The 25061-nt window shown below is 42.1% G+C and overlaps 1 protein-coding gene across 2 annotated transcripts in view; it reads left to right on the forward strand.

Annotated features, from left to right (window-relative positions):
- Positions 1 to 232: 232 nt before the first annotated feature.
- The window catches only part of LDLRAD4 (low density lipoprotein receptor class A domain containing 4), a 345350-nt gene continuing 320521 nt past the window's right edge, over positions 233 to 25061 (forward strand). The window contains exon 1 of one of the 2 annotated variants that reach the window (XM_075314594.1): positions 233 to 316. The gene's annotated coding sequence lies outside the window, so the exon portion shown is untranslated. The remainder of the gene's footprint in view (positions 317 to 25061) is intronic. The other variant, XM_075314597.1, reaches the window with a different exon arrangement.

A 25061-nucleotide genomic window follows, 5' to 3' on the forward strand; every position in this document is an offset into this window, starting at 1 on the left:
GCAGTAATGATTGCAGATTAAATCAGGGATAATTTGGGATAAAAAAGAAACTGCCCCATCCCTCCCTCCAAAGGGTACACACGTCCTGGTGGAAAGGATTGCAGCGCTGCATTTGCACATCCAGCCAGTAGGTGTCAGTGTAGGCTGTGGATCAGCCAGTCAGGGCTGGGCAGGAAGCATTTCCCTTCCCCCCTCACACCTCCCTCCAGAACTTGTCTCCTCTCTCCGGCTGTCAGAGTGAGCCTGGCTGCAGACAGAGCAGGAGGAGAGTGCTGGTCCCAGACACGGAGCCTGTGTGCAGACCCTGCAGGGGGAGGTAAGACCCTACCATCTCCTCTGCACAAGAGCAAGTCACAGCAGCAGCACTATCCCTCCTGCCCTGGCCGGGGGGCGCTGGCAGTGCCCAGGCACCGAGCTGCTGTGGGGCTGCAGCTGGAGCTTTTCTGGGAGTCGGGGAGGAGCTGCTGCTGCTGGCAGAAAAGTGACAGAGGCCCAAGTTTAATGTCTGTGCGCTGGGAAAGCCACATCTGCCCTCTAATGCCAGGCACATAGGTGGGTGAGCATCTCCTTAGAAGATGCCAGGACACCTGAGGCTCTGGAGAGTGGCACTGGAGCTGCTGCCATGAGTTTATTAAAGTAAGAGGCTTCTCTCAGGCATGGGCTTTGTGGAGGGGGTGTGCCAGATGCACATGCTGGTGCCCGCTCCACTGCATCCTGCTCCTCTGCTCCTACACCCTGGGTACCAAGGTGCACATTGCATACCTGTCTCTGCCAGCTCCACTACATCCTGGGTACCAAGGTGCACATTGCATACCTGACTCTGCCTGCTCCTCTGCTACTACACCCTGGGTACCAAGGTGCACATTGCATCCTGCTTCTCTGCTCCTACACCCTGGGTACCAAGGTGCACATTGCATCCTGCTTCTCTGCTCCTACACCCTGGGTACCAAGGTGCACATTGCATATCTGACTCTGCCTGCTCCACTACACCCTGGGTATCAAGGTGCACATTGCATCCTGCTCCTCTGCACCTACATCCAGGGTACCAAGGTGCACATTGCATACCTGACTCTGCCTGCTCCTCCACATGATGGGTACCAAGGTGCACATTGCATCCTGCTCCTCTGCACCTACATCCAGGGTACCAAGGTGCACATTGCATACCTGACTCTGCCTGCTCCTCCACATGATGGGTACCAAGGTGCACATTGCATCCTGCTCCTCTGCACCTACATCCAGGGTACCAAGGTGCACATTGCATACCTGACTCTGCCTGCTCCTCCACATGATGGGTACCAAGGTGCACATTGCATCCTGCTCCTCTGCACCTACATCCTGGGTACCAAGGTGCACATTGCATACCTGACTCTGCCTGCTTCCTTGTTTTAGAGTGATGCTTTATGTCCTTATTCTGGCTTGGTAAAGTACCAAATTCTGAAAATGTGGCTACATGTATAGATATCAGTCTGCATATCACAGTCTGGTACTTTTGTATCTGTCCATGGGCTTTGTGGAGGTGGTGTGCCAGATACACATGCTGGTGCCCACTCTGCTGCATCAAGCTATGCCCTGGGTACCAAGGTGCACATTACATACCTGGCTCTGTCAGCTTCCTTGTTTTAGTGTGATGCCAGCTGGCATTTTCCGGTATCGCTCTGCATATCAGTCTGGTACGTTGTAGCTTACCTGTTGGAATGTTTTGTGCCCCTCAGTAAGATTGACAAGCCTGGTGTTAAGTGTATGCCTCAACTGATATAAAGATTGCAAGGTGTTAAAATTTATTTTTTTTTCTTCATTTTTTTTTTTCTTTTGGGGTATTCCTGCTATATACTCCCTGAATTTCTACATAGAATCACCGAATATGCATTGGGTTGACTTATCAATAGGATCCCAAAAAAGATCCCCCTACGAGGAGACGGGATGTTGGGTACAAGCTGCTCCAGCTGAATCCGTACGGCACATGCTGCGCATTGTGTTTGGCACAGCCCGTGGCTTTCTAAGAAAACTTGTCACATCGCGAATGTTGTACATGAAATATGGTTGTCTCTGTTTTGCTCTAAAAAAAAAAATTGTGTAAGTCCAAAGTAAATGTGTTACCATTGTGGTGTTTTTTTTTAGCAATGACCCATCAACTCGTTTTGAAGGCCAACATTGAAAAATACCTGATTTTATAAGATGTTTTGGGGTGTTTTTGTTTTTTGATGCAGGGTGGGGAGGAAGCATGGCCACTACTGACTGCTGATATGTAATGGGACATGAAAAATTGCAATCTATAAAGCTGCATTTCCAAACTTTTTTTTTTTTTTTTTTTTTTTTCCTTTGACCTGGGGAGGGAGAGAAATAATGTTTAACCTTGGTTGGGGCACCTTTTTTAATTTTGAACAAGTATTGTGACCACTGAGTATATAAATCATATTCAAGGTCATGATATATAGTAAATATATCCACTGTGTCCCCCTGAATATAACTGTATATTACAAGATGGCCATGTTATGCCCACTCTCCTGACATCATTGCGCCTCCAGTGCTTTTTACAGAAAATGTAAGGCTACATGCGCACGCTGCAGTTTTTGTCCCTTTTTTTTTCTCCCTTATTTTGGTGCAGTTTTGTTGTCATCAAGTTCTGACTTTTGACTTCCCAGCAAAGTCTGAGAAATCAGATCTGCTGTGTTCACATTGCATTTTTTTTTTTTTTTTTTTTTTCGGTCTGCAGTTTCTCACAAACTTCTGACAAAAAATTCAACATGTTCATTCCTGCTTCTTTATTGCAGTTTTGTCACACTTTCTATACTGATAAACACATGAAGTCAGAATTGACAAACGCACCAAAAATGCATCATCATTACAAGCGTGTTTTTTTTTTTTTGTTTTTTTTTTTTTTTTTCTTTTATCATTTCCAGGCTCTGACAAGGTGCAGTTTGTATGCAGACAAAACTGCAGCGTGCGCACATACCTAAGGCTATGTGCCCATGGGAGAATGTACTTGCGTATTTTGCTGTGGAAGTCTATGTGCGCACGTAGCATTTGTCCCTGCAGAAATTTCTGCAGCGATTTGAACAGCACACGTGCGCTTCACATCGCTGCAGAAACAGTCCGTAATGAAAAAAAAAAGCCGATTTCATGCGCTCTGAGTGCAGCCCCTCCCATAGACAGAGCGGGGGCTGCATGCAGAGCGCAGGAAAGAAGTGACATGTCACTACTTAGAACGCGCGCTTCTGGCAGCACCCGAAGCGCTGCACTCTAATACGCCACATGCGCACGTCTCCTGCACAATCTCCATAGATTCATCGCAGCGTAACTGCATGCAAATACGCAACGTACGCACATAGCTGAAGACACGCAGATTTTCTAGATTTTCCAGATAAATCCGCAGGTTTATGCAAGTACGGACACTCCCCATGTGATCCTATGGGATTTGGGGGGTGCTGTATCAATGCTGAAATTTTTGCGGCTGTGGTAAATGCTGCAGATTTCCCGCAGCCGCACGTAACCATGTCATTTATTGATGCGGAATTCCTGCCTTTCCACTATGGAGACACAGGTTGGGATATCCGCACTGATTCCGCAGGTTTACCACAACAATTCCGTAGAAATACCGCATCAGTGGATAGCTGCGGATTCCGGGAAGTTGCTGCGTGAGCTTACAGAAAAGTCCGCAGGTACGTTCTCCCGTGGGCACATGGCCTAAGGGCAGTAGTGACTTTGCAGGAGGTGCTGAGCGGCCGTCCTCCTAGCACCCTACATTCCGCTCCCACCAGTATTTTAAGCTGTGTTGCGACACATTGCATGAGAAACGCTGCTATTCAGGTGTAATAAAATATTATCTGGTGGTAGTGTCTTATCGATATCAGCTAGGCAACTATACTGAGGGTTCTGGAGAAGCTTTTGCTACACTATTTTTTTTCAATGTTATTGCTGAGTGTTGTCACTCACCCACTCAGTTGAATGCATAGAAACAAATGTTAATTTATGCAGTATTTTGGTTTAACACTGAATTTTCCTTGTAGGGGAATGCAGAAAGCACTATGAACATAATACAAAGGTTCACATGGCATAGATTTGCCACATCAGCTATGCATTTCTTTCTTTATTTTTTTTCTTTGGCCAACCTGGAAAGTTCTGAAGCTTTGCGAACCACTTTTATAAGAGAATTTGGCTTTTTTTTTCTGTAAACCGCATGGCTCCAAATGTTGCCTTTCCCTGGTCTATTTTCCTACCTTCAGCTGCACTAATATCAGAACATAGTTACTCATGTGGAGTACAGCTGATTGCAGTAAAAGGGTCAGCACCTGGCTCCTCCTGTGAGCTTATCCCCAGAGGTGGTGAGATACAGATGTTGATCTGACCCTTTCACTACCAGCATCAGTGCTACAAAGGCGTGTCTCAATATCCATGACCCCTATAGATAGTGGGCACCAACAGTCTCTAAAATGATTGACCATCCTAATGGGATGTGTTCTGTAGGAGAAAAGAGAACACCCCCCGCCCCCCCCCCCCCAGTTTCCCAACATTTGGACAATGCAGAATTTTTGATGTGTTCCTGAGCAGACTTGACTCCACTATTCCAGTGCTGGTGTTATGACTTGCCTGGCAGTCAGTGCTATATTGCTAGGTATCTGGTAGTGGTGGGATGAAGACATTCCCATCACCAGGACTTCAGAAGTATTGAGTGACCTGTGTGGATCTTTACGGTGTAAGGCCGGCTTCTCACTTGCGATTATCTCGCATTGCACTCGGACACATGTTAATCAATGAGGCAGCTCCCATCTATTATTTATATATATATATATGTATATATGTATATATGTATATATGTATATATGTATATATGTATATATGTATATATATATATATGTATATATATATATATATTTTTTTTTTTTTTTTATTTCTAGCGACATTCGTTTCTCTAAATACATTTATCGCATGTTTCAGAAAACACTGGAAATAAGTGAGGTCTCACACAATGTCAGTCAATCTGTCAGTCGGTCTCTCTCTCTGTCCATGTCTTCAAGGCCCCTCCCCCCCCCCCCCCCCCCCCCCAAACAGCAACCTCCTTTCACCATTTTAATAAAGTCAGCAAAATGCCCCTCCAGGTTCGACATAATCCACAGCGGTCCCACGACGCTTTCAGCTCTGCTACATCGGAAGCTGACAGAGCGACCACGACCGCTCTGAGCTCCCCGCAGCGACTGAAGTGAGTCGCGCCATCAGCGATGATGTCACTCAGGTTACCCGCGGCCACAGATCTCAGCGGGAGGACTTCTGCTGTGGCCGCGGGTAATCTCAGTGACGGCACCGCTGATAGCGCGGCCCACTGTGGTCACTCAGGGGATTTGCGGTCACCGGTGAGACTTTCACCGGTGACCGAAAATCTGGCCATGCCACACACAGAGCCGCAGGATGACAATGAAGTCGGGTGAAGTTCATCAGACTTCATTCTGATCGCGCGGCTCTCTGTCTGCTGTCAGCGGCCATTCAGCTACATGGCTGTCTGCTGTCAGCGGCCATTCAGCTACATGGCTCAGTCTGTCTGCTGTCAGCGGCCATGTAGCTGAGCTGAAAGGCAGATGACATAGTAAAAACAGATCCCATACGCATCCAACACGCATTGCACACGGAATGCAATCATGAGAAAAATCCCAGGATCGCAGTGCAGTTGCATTGCACACTGATCTCAACGCGAACTAAAATTGTCCGACTTTATATCATGCAACTCGGACCGATTTTACACGCATAAATGTGTTTCCAGCCTGAGTCTGCTCTGCCCTCTCTGCTGAGCAAAATGGTCAACTCTGCTAAACTTGCCTCCCCGTCCTCCACTGCTTCTCTGGAGTAAAGGCCCCGTCACACACAGAGATAAATCTTTGGCAGATCTGTGGTTGTAGTGAAATCATGGACATATTGTTCCATTTGTACACAGCCACAAACCTGCCACTGATTGTCCACAATGTCACTGCAACCACAGATCTGCCAAAGATTTGTGTGTGACAGGGTCTTAAGGCTCAGTTCACATGTCCAGTAACTGCCATTAGAACAGATATAGCCGCATTCTGTTGGCAAAAAAAGTGCTAACACAACTTTTTTTGGAAGTTTGGAAAAAAAATAGTTTTTTTTCCAAACATCTATGGAAAATGAATCCATTAACATATTGCTATTTCTCTTTGAAACTGAAGTAAGCAAAGAACATCCGTTAAAAATCCGTCTTGCAAACAAAATGAATGAATTGGAGACTCTTATGTCAACCATGGATTATGATGTGGTGGGCATTACGGAAACCTGGCTGGATGAAAGCCATGACTGGGTGACAAACATACCGGGGTATAGTACATTTAGGAAGGACAGGAAAGGCCAAAAAGGTGGTGGGGTGTGTATATTTATCAAATCTAACCTAAAACCTGTGTTGTATGCAGGGCTGTGGAGTCGGAGTCGGAGTCGTGGAGTCGGAGTCGGAGTCGGAGCTCATTTTGGTGGAGTCGGAGTCGGTATAAAATGCACCGACTCCGACTCTTAAAATATATAATAAATTGGGGACAGGAGTGCAATGCAGAATGTGCTGAATATTTTACTAAATAATAACATTTAGTATAATGCTTATATTTAAGTGAAAAATTTATTGTAGTACAATGTGAACATCAGACATTTAATTGTTTTTATGATACAATAATCAAGATATTTGGATAGAACATAAAATATTTATTGGAATACAACTTTAGAACACAAACTAATAAATTGTAAATATGTAATATATATATATATATATATATATATATATATATATATATATATATATATATATATATATATATATATATATATATATATACACACAGTGTATATACACACACAAGATATATATGTAATCTACTGTATATTACATAGTGTATTACATATTTACAATTTATTACAGTTTTTTGTGTTCTAAAGTTGTATTCCAATAAATATATTTTATGTTCTATCCAAATATCTTGATTATCGTATCATAAAAATTATTAAATGTCTGATGTTCACATACACATATTCATGTACTACAATAAATTTTTCACCTAACTAAGCAATATTTGAGGAGTCGGAGTCGGAGCAAGAGAATTTGAGGAGTCGGAGTCGGAGCAAGAGAATTTGAGGAGTCGGAGTCGAAGGTTTGGCTTACCGACTCCACAGCCCTGGTTGTATGATGACATTGAGGGGAACAGCAACAATGTAGAGTCAGTATGGGTAAATGTAAATGGGGAGGGGAATAATGGAAAAATGCTAATTGGAGTTTGCTATAAGCCTCCTAACATACCTGAACAAATAGAGGGTGAAATGCTGGAACAAATTGAAAAGGCAGCTAATAATAATAATCGGGTTCTTATTATGGGGGATTTCAACTATCCAGACATTCAGTGGGACATAGAATCTTCTGGTTCTGCTAAAAGCTGTAAGTTCTTATCTACTATTCAAGACCATTTCCTCTCTCAGATGGTAGGTGAACCGACCAGGGGAGATAATTTGCTAGATCTGGTCCTGTCAAATAGACCGGATACAATTTCAGATCTACAGGTCCGGGAGCACTTGGGCACCAGCGATCATAATATGGTAAGCTTCGACATAATATTCAATAGAACATTTCAAAGGGGGAATGCTAAAACCTGGAATTTTAGGAAAGCTGATTTCAACAAATTAAGGGAAGAGCTTAAATGTGTAGATTGGGACAGAGTCATGGTAACTGGGGATACCGAACATAAATGGGGTAAGTTTAAGGATATACTACTAGAGTCCTGTAAAAAACGTATACCCTCTGTTAATAAAATGTCCAGGAATAAAAAGAAACCACTATGGATAAATAAGACTGTACAACGTATAATAAAACAAAAACAAAGGGCGTTTAAAATCTTGAAGGCTGAGAATACAGAAATAGCATTGCAGGAGTATAAAGATATCAATAGGCAATGCAAAAAAGAAATCAAACAAGCAAAACTAGCTACTGAAACAAAAATCGCCAATGACATTAAAATAAATCCCAAAATCTTTTATAAATACATTAATGCCAAAAGGAAAACAAAGGATAGTATCGGACCCTTAAAATATAATAACAAGTTAGTTATAGAGGACAAACAAAAGACTGAGATATTAAATAGGCATTTCTCATCTGTATTCACCAAGGAACTGACTGTACCAGGGATCATTCAACAAGTGAAAAATCAATGTTCACCACCCGATATAATTAATTTAACACAAGATGAAGTACGCCTACGTCTGAGTAAATTAAACATTGACAAATCCCCAGGGCCAGATGGCATTCATCCACGAATATTGAGGGAATTGAGCTCCGTAATCGACAGACCGCTGTATCTCATCTTTTTAGACTCACTTGTAACAGGGTTGGTGCCTCAGGATTGGAGGGTTGCTGATGTGGTACCGATATTTAAGAAAGGTAAGAGGGTAGATCCAGGCAACTACCGTCCAGTAAGCCTGACATCAGTAGTATGCAAAGTTTTTGAGGGCATTTTAAGGGATGACATGCAAAAATATATTGCAGAAAATAATATGATAACTGACAGACAGCATGGATTCATGAAAGATAAGTCGTGTCTAACCAACCTGTTGGGGTTCTATGAGGGGGTAAGTTCAAACCTGGATATTGGTAATGCAGCTGATGTGATTTATTTGGACTTTGCAAAGGCATTTGATACTGTACCACATAATAGCCTTATACTAAAGCTCCAGAAGCAAGGACTAGGGGACACAATATGCAACTGGGTAAGGAATTGGCTAAAAGATAGGAAACAAAGGGTAGTCATAAATGGTACATTCTCTAAATGGGCTATAGTCAGCAGTGGGGTGCCACAGGGATCTGTGCTTGGACCGATTCTTTTTACTCTCTTTATTAATGACCTTGTGGATGGGATTGATAGTACAGTGTCAGTCTTTGCTGATGACACCAAACTATGTAGGATATTAAAAACTGACCTGGATAGTACAATATTACAAAAAGATCTGGATAAGATGTCAGAATGGGCAGATACTTGGCAAATGAGATTTAATGTTGATAAATGTAAAGTAATGCACCTAGGACAGAGTAATCCTATATCTGCGTATACATTAAATGGAAGTAAACTCGGGACTACAGAACAGGAGAAGGACTTGGGTATTCTCATTACAAATAAGCTGAGCAGCAGCACTCAATGTCAAGCAGCAGCTGCTAAAGCAAACAAGATTTTAGGGTGTATAAAAAGAGAGATTAGATCCTGTGATCCCAACGTATTGTTACCCCTCTATAAATCACTTGTAAGGCCACATCTGGAATACGGGATCCAGTTTTGGGCTCCACATTTTAAAAAGGACGTTCAGAAGTTAGTCAGTTCAAAGGCGGGCAACTAGACTATTACAAGGAATGGAAGGCCTCCCATATGATGGCAGGTTGAAAAAGTTAGATATGTTTAGCTTAGAAAAAAGACGTCTCAGAGGAGATCTCATTTATATGTATAAATACATGTGTGGTCAATATAAAGGACTGGCACATGACTTATTTCTTCCAAAGACAATACTAAGGACCAGGGGTCATTCACTGCGAGTGGAAGAAAAGCGATTCCGACACCTAAATAGGAAAGGGTTCTTTACAGTTAGAGCAGTCAGACTGTTGAATGCCCTACCACAAGAGGTAGTAATGGCAGATACTATAACAGCTTTTAAAAAAGGGCTGGATGATTTCCTCAGTACACAAAACATTGTTGTTTATAAATGACTTAGTGACCAAATGTAGAACTGGTGGAGGAAGGTTGAACTAGATGGACCTAGGTCTTTTTTCAACCTAAGTAACTATGTAACTATGTAAAAATGGAAGAAACTGAACGCTAAATAGCAATCTGTCAACAAATCTGTTTTCTATAGAATCCAGTGTAAGGCTATGTACCTGCGGATTTTGCCACGGAAAACCCGTGGATTTATCTGGATTTTCCATATAAATCCGCAGGTTTAAGCAAGTAGAGAGACTTCCCATGTTATCCTATGGGATTTGGAGAGTGCTGTATCATTGCTGCGGTATGGTATGTGTGGCTGCGGAATATGCTGCGGTGGATGTCCCGCAGCCGCACGTAACTTAATGTCAATTATTCCTGCGGAAATCCCACATCTCCACTATGGAGATAGACCGGGAATTCCACAGGTAAGTCGCACGAATGTCCGCAGGTTTATCGCAGACATTTAGCTGAAATACAGCAGCACTGGATAGCTGCGGATTCCAGGGATCAGCTGCAGGAAACCTGCAGATATATCCACAGGCACTTTGTCCCGTGGGCACGTAGCCTAAAGGTTGGGGGAAAAAAAGATATTGCAAAATTTTTTTTTTATGTTTTTTTCTTTTGCTGATGGATTGCAGCTGGATACGTTATATTGGATGTTTTCTTGGCATGTGAACATATCCTTAATTGACAAGTTGCCGTATTGACTTCACCCCATCTGACCGCTGCAGCCTATCACTGGGCTAAGCAGCTTTTGCCGTTGACATCATTTTTTAATTTTTTTTTTTTTCCACTTCCATATTTCTTTGAAACGTTAAAAAAAAAAAAAAAAAAGCTATAATGTCCTTTTCCATTCTGCGGTTACTCAAGTGCTACCTGCTGGTCACTGGAGGGTGGGGGATTGGTTTGTGTGTGGGTTAACTCATCAAAAAAAATTGAACCATTTTTTAGTTGTCTTAATCCTATCCTTACGACCCAATTTTTATTTTTTTATTTTTTTTATAAAATGCTCTATGTAGAGGGGATGGGGGGTAAATGTGCTAGTATAATTGGAAAGGAAAATGCTGATAAGAACTTAAGATGTAGTAGTCTGTAAAACCACAACTCAACTTCAACTGGAGAGGTTATCACAAAATTGTCTCTTGAGAAAATTGAAAATTGGCTTCTTTTCTGTAATGCTGGGCTCACACCATGCCATTGTTTTCATTTTTTTTTTTTTTTTTACTTTATGTTTTGCTTAGTCAAACCAAAGCTCGCAATTGTGCTAAGAAAGGACTAGTACACTGTGTGAATTCAGTTTTGTGTTCAGTGTCATAATCTGTTAGCATACACTCCTGAAATCTTGCAGTTTTCATTGCATTATGATTGACACTATTCTGACTGCCCAGAAATTCTCTGCTGAACTGAGTAGCAGCTGCTCAGGAAAGATGACGTTTTCTATAATTGCTTATGGAATGTAATTAGAAAATTATAGAATTAAGATATTTAATAATTTAGGTAGCGTTCCCTCTAACTGAACCTTTTTGGTTTGGCAAGCTGTAAGTCAATACTGATGAATAAATAAGTCTGGGGTGAAAAATTAATGCATAAAATGTTTATTGCACAGGATTAAGATCCAATTTGGTTATGTCTCTATTATGGATTAAAAGGAATCTGTCAGAAGGATTTGCTACTTCGCCAGAGCAGCATTATGCAGACAGATACTGAATCTAGCGATGATTAACTTAGCTTACTGCGTGCAGCAGTTCTGACAGTCTTTAGACTTAGCAATGCAGCAGAGCTGTGAAAGCTGACCCCTCCCAAACCAGGTTCTGTATGTACACGGTCTTTAGACAGTGAGCTGCTAATCAAAGGAGGGAGCAATGATTACCAGGTGATAAAGCCTCCAGCTTACATAAACGGCACACAGCTTGACATGTGACACATTGTTGAATTCTGTGTTTTAAGCTGGGGTCACACTAAACGACAGCGACAACGACGTCGCTGTTACGTCACCATTTTCTGTGACGTAACAGCGACCTTGTAAGTCGCTGTTATGATCGCTGCTTAGCTGTCAAACACCGCGACGCAGCAGAGATCATAACGTCGCTACATGTGCAGAGAGCCGCGCACACTGCTTAGCGCTGGCTCCCTACTCTCCTAGCTACAGTACACATCGGGTTAATTAACCCGATGTGTACTGCAGCTACATGTCACAGTGCAGAGAGCCGCGCACACTGCTTAGCGCTGGCTCCTTGCTCTCCTAGCTACAGTACACATCGGGTTAATTAACTCGATGTGTACTGCAGCTACATGTCCCAGTGCAGGGAGCTGCGCACACTGCTTAGCGCTGGCTCCTTGCTCTCCTAGCTACAGTACACATCGGGCTAATTAACCCGATGTGTACTGCAGCTACATGTGCACAGAGCAGGAGCCGGCACTAGCAGCAAGAGCGGTGGAGGCTGGTAACGAAGGTAAATATCGGGTAACCAGGGAAAGGTTTTCCCTTGGTTACCCGATGTTTACCTTGGTTACAGCTTTCCGCAGCTGCCAGACGCCGGCCCCTGCTCGCTTCATTTCGTCGCTCTCTCGCTGTCACACACAGTGATGTGTGCTTCACAGCGGGAGAGCGACGACGAAAAAATGAAGCACAACATTCAGCAACGAGCAACGACCTCACAGCAGGGGCCAGCTCGTTGCGGGATGTCACACACAGCGACAGGACGTCGCTGCAACGTCCCAGAAAATGGTAACGTAGCAGCGACGTCGTTGTTGTCGTCGCTTTGTGTGACACCACCTTTAACCTCTACCTCAGATTACATACCAAAAACCTTCTGAGATTCCCTTTTAACCATGAAGAGTAGATCTGGTCTATAGATCTTTTGTATACAGTAGCTCTGCTGAGGTTATCACTAACGAAAGCTGATTGACATCTGAATAATCCTGAAAGGTCTCAATCTTTTTTTTTTTTTTTTTTTTTTTTTCTTGGAGCGCTATCCAGGTTTTTAAGACTGATGGGTATGACTGCTCACGGATATCTGTTTTAAATCCTTAGTGTCTGTTAATCTGGCGTTGCAATATCTATGGTTCATGAATTTATTTTGCGGTCCCCAAAGAAGTCCTGTGAAATAGCCTGTAAAGAAGTGCTGTAGCTGTTAATATCTTAAAGACTTAGTGATGTATGAATGTCTCTAAGTGGGTCTTGGAAATAAAGCTTTTCATAGGGCTGTATATTACTTGTAATAAAGCAATGTATTAATCCTGCACAGAATTTATAGCCTAACCACAGGCTATCCTATAGATGTGGGTCCTAGAAGAGACGACCTTACATAGGACCCCCCCTTTCCACATCCATGATAACGTACTTTTTTCACGGATATGTTGAAGGTTCGTATGGCTATTCGTGTGCCGTGACTTTTCCACACATGTTCTGTCTGCTATCCTTGATGGCATACAAATCAAACTTTTTACTCGTCTATTTCCGGTGCTGCTGCTGCTTCCTGGTCCACGGTGCAGTGAATATTCATGAGCATAATGAGCAGGCCTGGAAGCAAATGCCATCAGCGGTAAAGTCAGGGAAGTATAGAAATTTTTTTTTTTTTTTTTTCCTTTTCTGGTATGTGTCACACGGATCACATCAGTGTGTGGTCTGTGTGACATCAGTGGTGCCAGAGAAACACCAGACGTGTGTGTGTGTGTGTGTGTGTGTCACGCGTCCGTGATAAAAACACATTTATGTCAATGGGTCTGCGTATGTCCGTGTCTCTGGTACGAATGAAAACTGATATCAGTACCGGAATTGCGGACACGTGAAGGGGCCTAAGATTGTGTTCTTAGCCCATGTCTGTGAATATGCTGTAAATGGTCAAGATTAGAGTAGGCCATTAACCTAAAATAATGAGTATACAGCTTTTAGCTTTTCTTCCAATAGTAAAAATGAATACAAAATAGGATTTATTTTTTCTTTGCCCCTAGCTCTCATCCTTCATAAGGCATTTTGATGTAAAGATAAAAGGGTATAGTTGTAAACTTTAAATCCAATGTTCTACAGTAAAAAATGAGAAATTCCAAGGGGGTAATTTTTTGTTTTATTTATTTATTTTTTTTTTTTTTTTTTTTTTTTTGGTCAATGTACGTGACCTGGTGTCTTCATTGTGTAATACGCCTTGTTCTCTAAGGACCATGAACTCGGTGATGATCAGAGCAGGAAAGTGAAAGCTCGTTCCGCAAAGACCCTTCATAATTTTACAAAGAATGAACATAAATGAACCATTTCTGCTGAGACCTATGTCGGACATCTGGTTTATGCAGCAGAACAGTAATTCATTTAAGGACTGTAATTAAAGTGTAGACCACACACAGACTGATTAGATTTATTGTGCTAAGTAGCAGATCTACACTTAAAGTCATTGGTCAATGCCATTAAAGAAGGAATACGAGCTAAAACCACAATTAAGATGATATTACACACAAGGCCCTACTAGTGTGCTAGCAGCTATTGTGGGATACTGTAGAGGGTTCCCACAATGAAATGCTTCATGCAGAACTACATGTCATGTTCTTCATGGATGAAGCTGTTCTTGTCAGTTCCGTCTTTCTACTGATTTATGTGACCTGCCAGTTTCAATTCTTGGCATAAGCACTCTAATATATCTTTATTATGGGGTGTTAAGATGGTTATAGCTTTGGGATTACAGCATAGCCATTAGATGTTTTGGAAATGTTGTGAGGTGAGATGTTCAGAACCGCTGCCATTGCTGTTCAGCTTTCATTTGTCACCAGGTGGTGAAGAAACACATTGACATGTTGGAATAAATTTACTTTGCAAGAGAAGGCGGCTACAGGTTTCATATTCACTTCGTAATGTTCGAGACATAAATGCAAAATAAAATCGTTCTGTCTCTAGGGCTGTAATGAAAAAGATCATTTGCTGGACTTGAATGGGGTGCTATAAATTACATTTCTGTGATCTTAGACCCCACTTTGCATATGTCCTACCAGTGGCAGCATGGTCTACAGCAGGAGGAGCTGAGCAGATGTATAGGCTTGTGAGAACACCTCCAGTAGATCTTGTATTTCCTTAACTTCTCATTTTATATACTTGTGTCCAGTGGGTGGTCCTAGTCAGTAACGGGCAGCCTTCCCTTTGTGACCTCCCTAAGGAGCGTCCATGTGACTTGTAGGAATGTAAATAAATCCCCCCCCCCGCCCCTCCCTGTATAATAATTGATCTACTTTTATAACATGGTTGACTGAGGTGAAGACATCGTCAATGTAACAAGTTCCTTTTGTCTACATATTGTGGTTACATGTTTTGTATCCTGCAGTTCCTTATATTTGGAAAACCTGCACCTAATATGTCAGAACTCATCATAAGTCTTCAATGCTCTGACTTATGGGCTTCCTGCACCTAGCAGATGTTCTGTGTACAGTATGGCTGGGCATGTGCACATGATAGACATTCTAAGAGTAAAACACTAGAGGGCGCTAAAGCAAGTAATGGCAATATCTATAATGGGAGCCTTGTTTCAAATAACTCTAATTAAAAAAAAATACAAAAAATCAGAAAAATGTAACATCTTGTTGAACAACCTTCTTAAGCAATGTGGCAGTTTTCCTCAATATCTTAAACATTAATAATCACAAATTGACCCAGTTAATCAGTGTATCTAAATCAATAAATCATATGGAGACTAGAATGATCAGTCCATAAAACCTGATTAATCAATGTGTTAAACTCATTTAAACTGTTGGCAAAATTATTTTTTTCATACCAATTTTACACTGTTGGCCTTTTGTGCCAGTCTCGGCCAGCTTTGCCTAGGTGTGTGGAGCTAGTGAGGAACATGGTGCTGCAAAACCTAAAGTAATTTACACAATTTTGATGAAGTTGTCAGGCAAAGTAACAATCGCATCCACTTCAATGTAATTGGTGATGGAGGAAGAGGGAAGCCACAGCTCTCTCCACCCAGGTTTTGGTTCTATTGCATAAGGGGAGAGAAGTGGCCGCTATTTGCCCCAGGGATCACATAACAATGTCATGTGTGCCACGGGAGGCCTTTTTCTTTTGTTGTTGCACATTGTTAAACCACTGTGGTTTCATTTTCGGCTTGTTTCCTATGAATTTGGTAAGGTGAGATTGTGGTGAAGACCTCTGCCTGTATAAATTGCAGAAAAATGCTTCTTTAGAAGGGTTCACAAGATACTGGGTTTTACTGATCTGAGATCTTGATTACTGGGACGCTGAGCAATCCCGAAACACAGGACTCTGCAGAGCCCTGTTATTGAATGGAAAGGAGGTGCACGTGCTCAACATCTCCTCCCTCCATTGTTCATTTTACTGTTGAAAAGGAGAAAGCAGAACTCTGTACTTGACATGGACAGCAGTAGAGCATTCGCACCTACTCCATTCAAGACAGAGCTTGGCAGGGTCCCATTCTCTGGATCTAGCGATTGATGGGGGGGATAACTTTCAATTCCCGGAATACTAATGTGTGGAAAAAGCCTGCCTTGCTATGATGTTTAGCTAACCCATATTTTGACAGTATATAACATGGCCAATGTCCAGCATTCAGGTACAATGAATGAGATGCAGAGATGTTTATAGTGCTGTAACTCCATGTGACTGCCTCCTCCATTGCTGCAGACTGATATCCTATCCAGTAAAATAAGTGGTCAGTCGTTACAAATGTATGACCTATATTTATTTTTTTTTGCCACTTACTGCATGTTTTCATTGTTTATTTTTTTTTTTTTTTAAAGTTGTATTCCAGTAAATATATTTTATCTAAATGGCTTCATTGATCATAATAATGATTAAAAGCCTGTCACCATTGCACTACAGTAAATTTATTAGTTAAACATGAGCCATGTGTCGGAGTGAGTGACATTAAGTTGGAGTTTTGGCTTTCCCACTCCACGTGTGTGTGTGTGTGTGTGTGTGTGTGTGTGTGTGTGTGTGTGGTTTTTTTTTTTTTCTTCTATTTGTACAGTTCACAATGTGATATACACTACCGTTCAAAAGTTTGGGGTCACCCAGATAATTTTCTTTTCCATGAAAAATCATACTTTTATTTATCAAATGAGTTGCATAATGAATAGAAAATATAGTCCAGACATTGATTAGGTTAGAAATAAATAAAGATTTTTACTTTAAATAATAATTTTCTCCAAACTTTGCTTTCGTCACAGAATGCTCCTTTGGATCAATTCCAGCTTTGCAGATCTTTGGCATTCTAGCTGTTAATTTGATAAGGTAATCTGGAGATATTCCCCCCCCCCTCCCATGCTTTTAAAAGACCCTCCCACAAGCTGGATTGGCTTGACGGGCACTTTTTGCGTACCATACGGGCAAGCTGCTCCCACAACAGCTCAATAGGGTTAAGATCTGGTGACTGGGCTGACCACTCCATTACAGTTAGAATACCAGCTGTCTGCTTCTTCACTAAATAGTTCATGCATAATTTGGAGGTGTGCTTTAGGTCATTGTCCTGTTGTAGGATGAAATTGGCTCCAATCAAGCGCTGTCCACAGGGTATGGCATTGCAAAATGGAGCGATAGCCTTTCTTATTCAAAAAACCTTTACCTTGTACAAATCTCCCACTTAACCAACACCAAAGCAACCCCAGACCATCACATTACCTCCACCATGCTTGACCGATGGCGTCAGGCACTTTTCCAGCATCTTTTCGGTTGTTCTGCGTCTCACAAATGTTGTTCTGTGTGATCCAAACACCTCAAACTTAGATTAGTCTGTCCATAACACTTTTAACACTCCTGTCCATAACACATTGTCCATAACACTCTCTTCCTCTGTCCAATGTCTGTTCTTTTGCCCATAAAATCTTATTCCTTTTGTTAGTCTCAGATATGGCTTTTTCTTTGCCACTCTGCCCTGAAGGCAAACATCCTGGAGTTGCTTCTTCACTGTAGACGTTGTCACTGGCGTTTTGTGGGTACTAGTTAAATAACAAAACAGCGTGTGGTCACCTTTTATATTGATACCCAGCCACAATAAAGTCCACAGCTGGGGGCTGGTATACTCAGGCTGGAGAGACCCAGCCTAAAAATATCAGCGCCTGCAGCCGCTCAGTATTGTCGCATCCATTAGATGCGATAATCCTAGCACTTTACCCTGCTCCTCACGACTTGCTCTGGTGCGTTGGCAATCGGGGGTCATAAGGGGATAATCACAGCTCACAGCTGTGACTAAGCCATAGGTTGGTAATGGCAGGCGTCTGAGATACACCCCGCCCACCCCATCACCAAACACCAAAAATATCCTTTTATTTAAAATAAAGCCCCCTCTTCCACTTTATTAACCTCCTAATCACCCCTGCAAGTCCGATGTAATCTACATGAGGTCCCATGGTGATTCAGCTCTGCTACATCTGAAGATCGCAGTGAGCAGCCATACAACTGAACTGCTCGATGTGAGCTCCAGAGAATGAATAAGCCGCACAATCACCGGTCACTTCACTCAGGTGATTCCCGGTCACAGCTGGCGATATCAGTGACCGTAAATAGTCTGAGTGAGGTCCCTGCTGAATGAGCGGCTTTCTCGCTCTGTATAGACCCGCAGACCAGGTCTGTGATTGGCTGCAGTCAGATACTGGGGGTGCGTCTGACTGCAACCAATAACCGATGAAAGCAGTGAATATGTAATGAGCAGGGAAGTAAAATAGCCTTATTAGACTATACATTGTTTTTGGTTGACACTGTGCAGGAGTGATCAGTTATTGCAGCATTCCACGTACTGTATAAATAGAGGCGCAGATAACTACTCTGTGATATATCAAAATAAGCCTAAGGGAAAAGTTTAATGTTGGTGACAAATGGAGAGAAAAAGTTAAAGTTCATATTGCGACCCTTTTTTGTAAAATTTTGGCATGATTGGTTGTGATGCACACCAGTTCAACTTTTTTTTTTTTTTTTTTCTTTTTAGCTGCTATTTGATTTCTAGTCCCCCAGTCTTAAAGCATACATTAATTTTGATGATTAAGAACCTGCCCCATTGGTAAACTTGTTGATGCCCTATTTCCTTACTGTACATACCGAGTCTTTTTTTTTTTTTTACAGGAGTCATCAGATTACCATGTTTTGTACAATTAGGAGGACGCCGTCTCACATTGTGCCTTGACTTCAGAATCTATTGTTGTTGAATTGATTTTTGTACTTGACTTTAAAAGGCAAATATCTGTTCTCCAAGCAAACACCAAATGGTCTGTGTGCTCAGCCTGTGCCATTATGTAATTGTTCAATGTGCACCAGTCTGTGTATTAAACCCTCCAGAGCTCCAGGGGCCTGTGCTACATTGACTTTATTAGCCACTTCAGTAGCTAAGAAGCCTGTGCCTCATTAATGCCATTAACTCTGCGGGCCACCTAAGGCTGCCTGTTCACATGCAGGTTTTGATCAGGCTTTTGAGTCAGTTTCTGAAGCCAAAACCCAGAGTGAATTAAAAGGATGTGTAAGACCTGCTGTTTATACTTCTCACCAATTCAAAATTTGTCTCGTTTTTAAAAATTGCGTAAAAACCTGCAAAGATGGTCACCCTAAGGAGCCCATGAGTTGGCACCTCAGTCTGATACCCTGCTGATATCTAGACACACCATTCTCGTGTTGTATGTGCTCTAACATACACCCAACGTGTATATGGCCCGAAGCTTTGGCTTTATTGACAGTTTGTCCAGTGTCTCCCAACGATTGTTTGGTTCACTTTGCTGGGTCAGGCACATGTTGATATATAAAACATAAAAAATATAAGGTCTTCCAGGTTTATCCTAAAGATGTACATTAAAAGATGCCAACATTCTCCACTGCACTTTAGAATTCATAAGGAACGTTTACTGACAATACAAAATAACGCACCACAATTCACATTAGATGGGGACCCTGTTCACGAGCTTACAATCTACACGCAGATCGGGGTGACAAAGAAGTAAAGTGCTTATTATATGGCCCAGACATCTTTATAACTGGTCACCAGCCAGTATGTTTCCACACGCCATGCTTTCAGTAGCACTTTGTATCTGAAGATCAACAGATCTGACCAGACTGAAGAGAAATCGAAGAAACGAGAAGTAAGAAATTAGGTAATTTTGAGGCTAAATAAAAGCATGTTTTTTGTAAGGCATTCTTAAAACTCAAGATACTGGTATTCAAACACGATTAAGGAAGTGAGTTCTATAGAAGTGGCACAGAACAAAAGTCTTTGCGACCGTTGAAGGTTTTTATTATGGATGATATTCGTCTCTGATCAGCAGAACGGAGAGAGTAAGCAGGGTGGTAGACAGATGTAGTAGGCTGACTTACCAGGACACTCAATGTTGGGGTTATTAAACGCAGCGGTTACTGTGAAAACATCTGATTTAACAAGTACCTGGCAGAAATGATTTAGGATCTCAAAGACCTAGAAGCTCCGTAGACACCTTGCAATCATGTAATTGCTGGTTTCTTTGTTTTTTCTTTTTTTCTCAACATCAGTTTAAGACCTCATTAAGGCTGCTTTCGCACATCCGGTTTTAGCAGTGCGGCTAAATCCGTCTCTAAAACCTACGCAACGGATGCGGTGGAAAAAACGCATCCTTTTGCATAAGTTTTTACATGCGGCCCGTCCAGTTTTTGCTGGTTGCGGCACGCTACTGAGCATGCGCAGTGCAAAAAACCGCCTGCGGTGGCCGGATGCGTTTTTTGCTGCATCTGGCATCCATAGGCATGCATTGGAAAAAGCGCCGGATGCGATGCGTGTGGTTTTTTTTTTTTTTTTCTGGACCAAAAAACGTGCCAGGCAATGTTCCAACCGGCCGCGGCATGGGCCAAATATGCTGCATCCAGCAAAAACCGGACCGAACACAAGGCCATGCGGCACAATCCGGCACTAATAAGTTTATGCGGAAAAAACGCAACTGGCGGCAAAAAAAACTGGGGTTGCGTTTTTTTTTTTTCTGCAAAGAGCTGGATTGTGCCGCACAGCAAAAACCGGATGTGTGAAAGCAGCCTAAGACATCCAGGTTTTTGTTTTAAGTGATCTAGGAATATTTTGCATGGATAGAACATGTACCATTATAATTAAAGCTATTATGTTTTTGCTTTGTGGGGTTTTTTGTGATAAACAGCACAAAGATATTCTTGTGCGGTCTGTGTTTCAACATGGCAACGGATAGTATAGTGCTAGCAATATCATGTCACTGTCACTTTTTAACCTTGTTTTGGCTTATCCCCATGTCCCTGGTTGTTATATTGTGGAACTATTCACTTCTAAATATATAGTTTGAGATATATATATATATATATATATATATATATATATATATATATCTCAAACTCAGACTATTATGTGTATGATAGTATGGTCACCACTTTGTGGGTAAATGAACATAATTCAGGCATATTGTGATTCAGTATTGAGCATGGTACGGCTCGCTCATCACTACTATGGTTTCCCTGCCTTCTCTCTGTGCTCTTACCATGAATACTAGTAAACTATTTTCCACTTCTACCATTTTGTGTTTATTGACCTTGTGCGTCTTCCTGTATTTCTGTGTATTTTATATGAAGGAAGTGAGGTGGCTCCTGTTAAGTTACCATAACAGCAACCTTGGCTGCTCATTAACTTGGAAAACACTTGTGGTGACTAATGCTGGCATTGGATTATAGATTTAAAAGCGATCCTGTGTCTTGCGTCTATTAGGAATTTGGCAGCTGAAGTATTTTGATGTCTTGGCACCTGGACAAGCTGTCTGAGAGTTTTTAAAGTGGCGCACCAAGAGCAGATACTTGACACTGCTGAATCTCTAGTCTGGTGGCTGATGGGTTCCTTAGTGTAGGATCTTGAACCCTGTTGCAGATAATGTATTCTGTTTTAAGCTTCTGTATGGTATTATACATATAAGATTAGTGAAAAATACTTTGTGAATCCAATGACTTTGCACATAAAAATAAATTAATCCTTGGGTATATAATCCATAGAATAAAAGCTATCTTCCATTACAAGTTTTTAATTAACTATTATGTGAAGAATAAATACAGCAGTGTTAATCTCTTAACTTGATTTATCTCCAGTTAATTAGTAAATTCACTCGTTGAGAGAGCCGTATATAGAATTTAATTTTATTTTTATTTTTTTTCCTCCTCTCCAGCCACTGCAAAATGAGGTGTTTAGTTATCACCCGGTCTTGGCAATCATCCTGTTGACCATGCACTGTTCTTGACGCATGTAGTAAAGACCAGTAGGGTTACTACGGTAGATAAGCCATATGTCTGCTTAGTTGGTAAAGTATACCAGACATTTCAGATAAGTTTCCCAAATAAGCTTGTGTGTTCATGGCCAACACCACTATTTCTGGCCATTTTATAAAGTAAATTTGGCACGAGGTTAAACTATGTAGAAATGCAGGCTATACAGTAAGTTTTCAATTTTTCAGTTACCTAAGCTATTGGGTGAACAGTACTTCTATATCTCGAGGCATTCCCGCTCTGCTGTCTCCAGCACGTGTGTTCAGAACCAGCAGCAATTTGCTGGACAGTGCCTCTTACAATCTGCTTTTCACTTTGCAATTACATCCCCTCCCCTATCCATAGAGTTCAATATGCAGCAGAAATCTATTCCCTCAGTGAGCTGGCAGTCCGTCTTGTTTAGACCAAGATTGGAGATTTTCCCCTCCTTTTTTTTTGTATTTTTTTTTTTTTTTCTCCTTCAGAGTAAACTGAGTTTGAAGGGTGTGGGCATAAAGTGTCTCTCGTTCAGAAAGAAGCATATATCTGGCAACCTATATTGCAAACTTTTAGATTATAGATATTTGAAACTTGTCACTTGATTAAAACAAATTTCAAATTCATGTATGTAGGTGCCTGTCTTGCTAAATTCTACTAAAAAGGGGGCTGAAAGCCCGTACTTGCGAAGCGCTCACTGATATCCTAATCAGGCACGAATACTAATATTCTTTATAGCAAGATACTATTTATTTTAATAGCACATGAATAGTTAATGGTACATAGGCATTTAGAACTATAGTCATAGAAACTTATACAATAACAGAAATATGCATCAACATTACCGTTTGTTGTAGCAATCCTTTCACATCGGAGGGAACTCGATTTAATGATAAGGAATCAACATGGCATCTTGCATCACAGGAGCAGTGCGTACACTTCAATGTCCTGGAAGGTTTCCCTAACATTAAGCGAGTCCGGTGTATTTTTTTATAGGAAAACTTTGTAGGTTGTGTTTAAATGGTCACCAGCATGTGACAGCTGAGTCATGTTCATGTAACTTGACCACAAACTGCTGTGGGCACCAGCAGCTTCCTGCACATTTCCTGCACATTTAGCCAGTTGTCAACTGGCCGACCACAGTTTGACCATAGTGTTAGTGAAATATTGCAATGAGCCGTAAATTTCATATGCAAGCTTCCTTAAACCTGTCTTTAAGCCAACCACAAGTTTCCGGTAAGTGGAACTGTAAATGTGACTTCCTCTTTATCTTGAAACTGCTTCAAAAACCTGTTTGACATGTATTCTTTGGTCATCATATTGGCCATCCAAAGGACATCTCTTTGATACTGAATTATTGATAGGTCAAATAATATCTGGGATCACTCCTATCTTTTGATTATGATTCCTATCTAATCACATTCAAACTTCAGTCATATCACATTGGTATCACAGTGCCGCGCCCCAGGGCCTGCAGGGGGGCTAATCGGACCTGAGCGTCCACTTCTCAGAGTCTCTGGTGGCCAGTGCCTGAGTCCGTGATGCCAGGGGCCACTTGTAAAAGGTGTTATATTTACAAGGGATAGTTTTTAATGTCTGTAACACCACTTGCGGCAATGTGTAGAAGCCGCCGCTGCATAGTCTCACTGCTCGGGCTGGTGTTAATAAGCAGCTTAGGTGACAAGGCCCTCTGCAAGTGGGGCTGAGCCCAGAGTGGATGATGACTGTTGTAGGGGTGCAGAAAGAATTCAGACGTACACAGGGACTGCAGTGCAACTTGTTCTTTACTTACTGCTCTGGTACAGCAACCCGGTTCCTGCTGGTTCTGTGGGTCCCGGGTTCTTAGTCCCAGTGCTGGTATGGCGACCCAATGAGTTCTTCCTCCTTTGCACTTGATGGTCCCTGGGGCCTGGCGCGTCTTGGGGACCTTCCCTGGTCTTTCCGTCTGTCTCTTCCCAGAGTACGTCTGGCAGGCAGCTTTAACCAATTTAAGTGTTGGACTCCTGTCCTTGTTCCCGGGTTCCCACTCTGCTACTATGCCCTGTACTCTTTTTGGTTGTGATGGGCCATGAAAGTCTCCAATCACCTGCAGGATTATCGGATGGGCCTGGAGCTTCCTGCCGTGCTCGGTCCCTTAGGGTACTGGCTTTATTCTCCTTCAGGTGACCGGTCTCCTCTTTAGTTCACTGGGGTCTCCTTTTGACCTGACACACACCGACCATCTTCTTCAACCGACACTTCCTTCACCTCCTACCATCCTCCCAGACTACTCTCAACCGTCAAAACTGACCACACCCCTCCCCTGAGCTACCGGATTGGGCAGGTCCCAGGCAATGGACAGCTACCCCTCTAAACCCGTTGCTAGCCTGTTGGTCAGCCTGGGAAGAAGGCAGTTTGTGTGTAGTGCAGTTACCAGCATTGGTCTTCCAGGAACCCGGGGTAATGCAGTTCTCTGCGGCACCTGTTACCCCAGGGTGCTGCATAGGCTTTTATTTTTGCCTTCACATTACTAGGCTTTTTTGCCACATGAAGTACAAAAAGTTAGGGACTGAAGCTGCCACTTGATACCTGCAATTTGCAGTAAAATCATGGCGTTATTAAAACAGCTGCAGAGCATTAATGTTCTAGAAGGGCAAATATTCCAATTGGCAGTATGTCATAGCATGGTAGTTAGCAGGGTCGGCTAGGGCTTTCAGATCCAACCTCCTGCAAGTGCAGGTTTGCCCAAATCATCCCTGCTATGTTAATCCAGCTTCCACGTAAAGATTTCCATTGATGGAGAGCTCACTACTCCCGTGGTAGCCTGTTCCACTCTGACTGCCCTCACTGTCTGTCTTTCCTAATGTCTGATCTGAATCTCCTTCCTTTTTAGTTTCATCTTTTACTTCCTTGTGCTATGAGAATAGGGTAGTTCTTTCTGCACTTACTACCTTTTCAGATATTTGTAGACCGCTATTAAGTCTCCTCTCAGCCTTCTCTTTTGCAAAGTAAACATTTCTACTTATTTTAGCCGATCTTCCTAGGACATGGTTTGCAGACCTTCTACCATCTTGGTGTCTTTTCTCTGGACTTGCTCCAATATATGTCTGTCTTGAATTGAGGTGCCCAGAAGGACTTCAATATGCATTTAATATTTGTAACCTTTC

Source organism: Anomaloglossus baeobatrachus, chromosome 6, assembly GCF_048569485.1.
Source record: "Anomaloglossus baeobatrachus isolate aAnoBae1 chromosome 6, aAnoBae1.hap1, whole genome shotgun sequence".
NCBI classification, from domain to species: Eukaryota; Metazoa; Chordata; class Amphibia; order Anura; family Aromobatidae; genus Anomaloglossus; species Anomaloglossus baeobatrachus.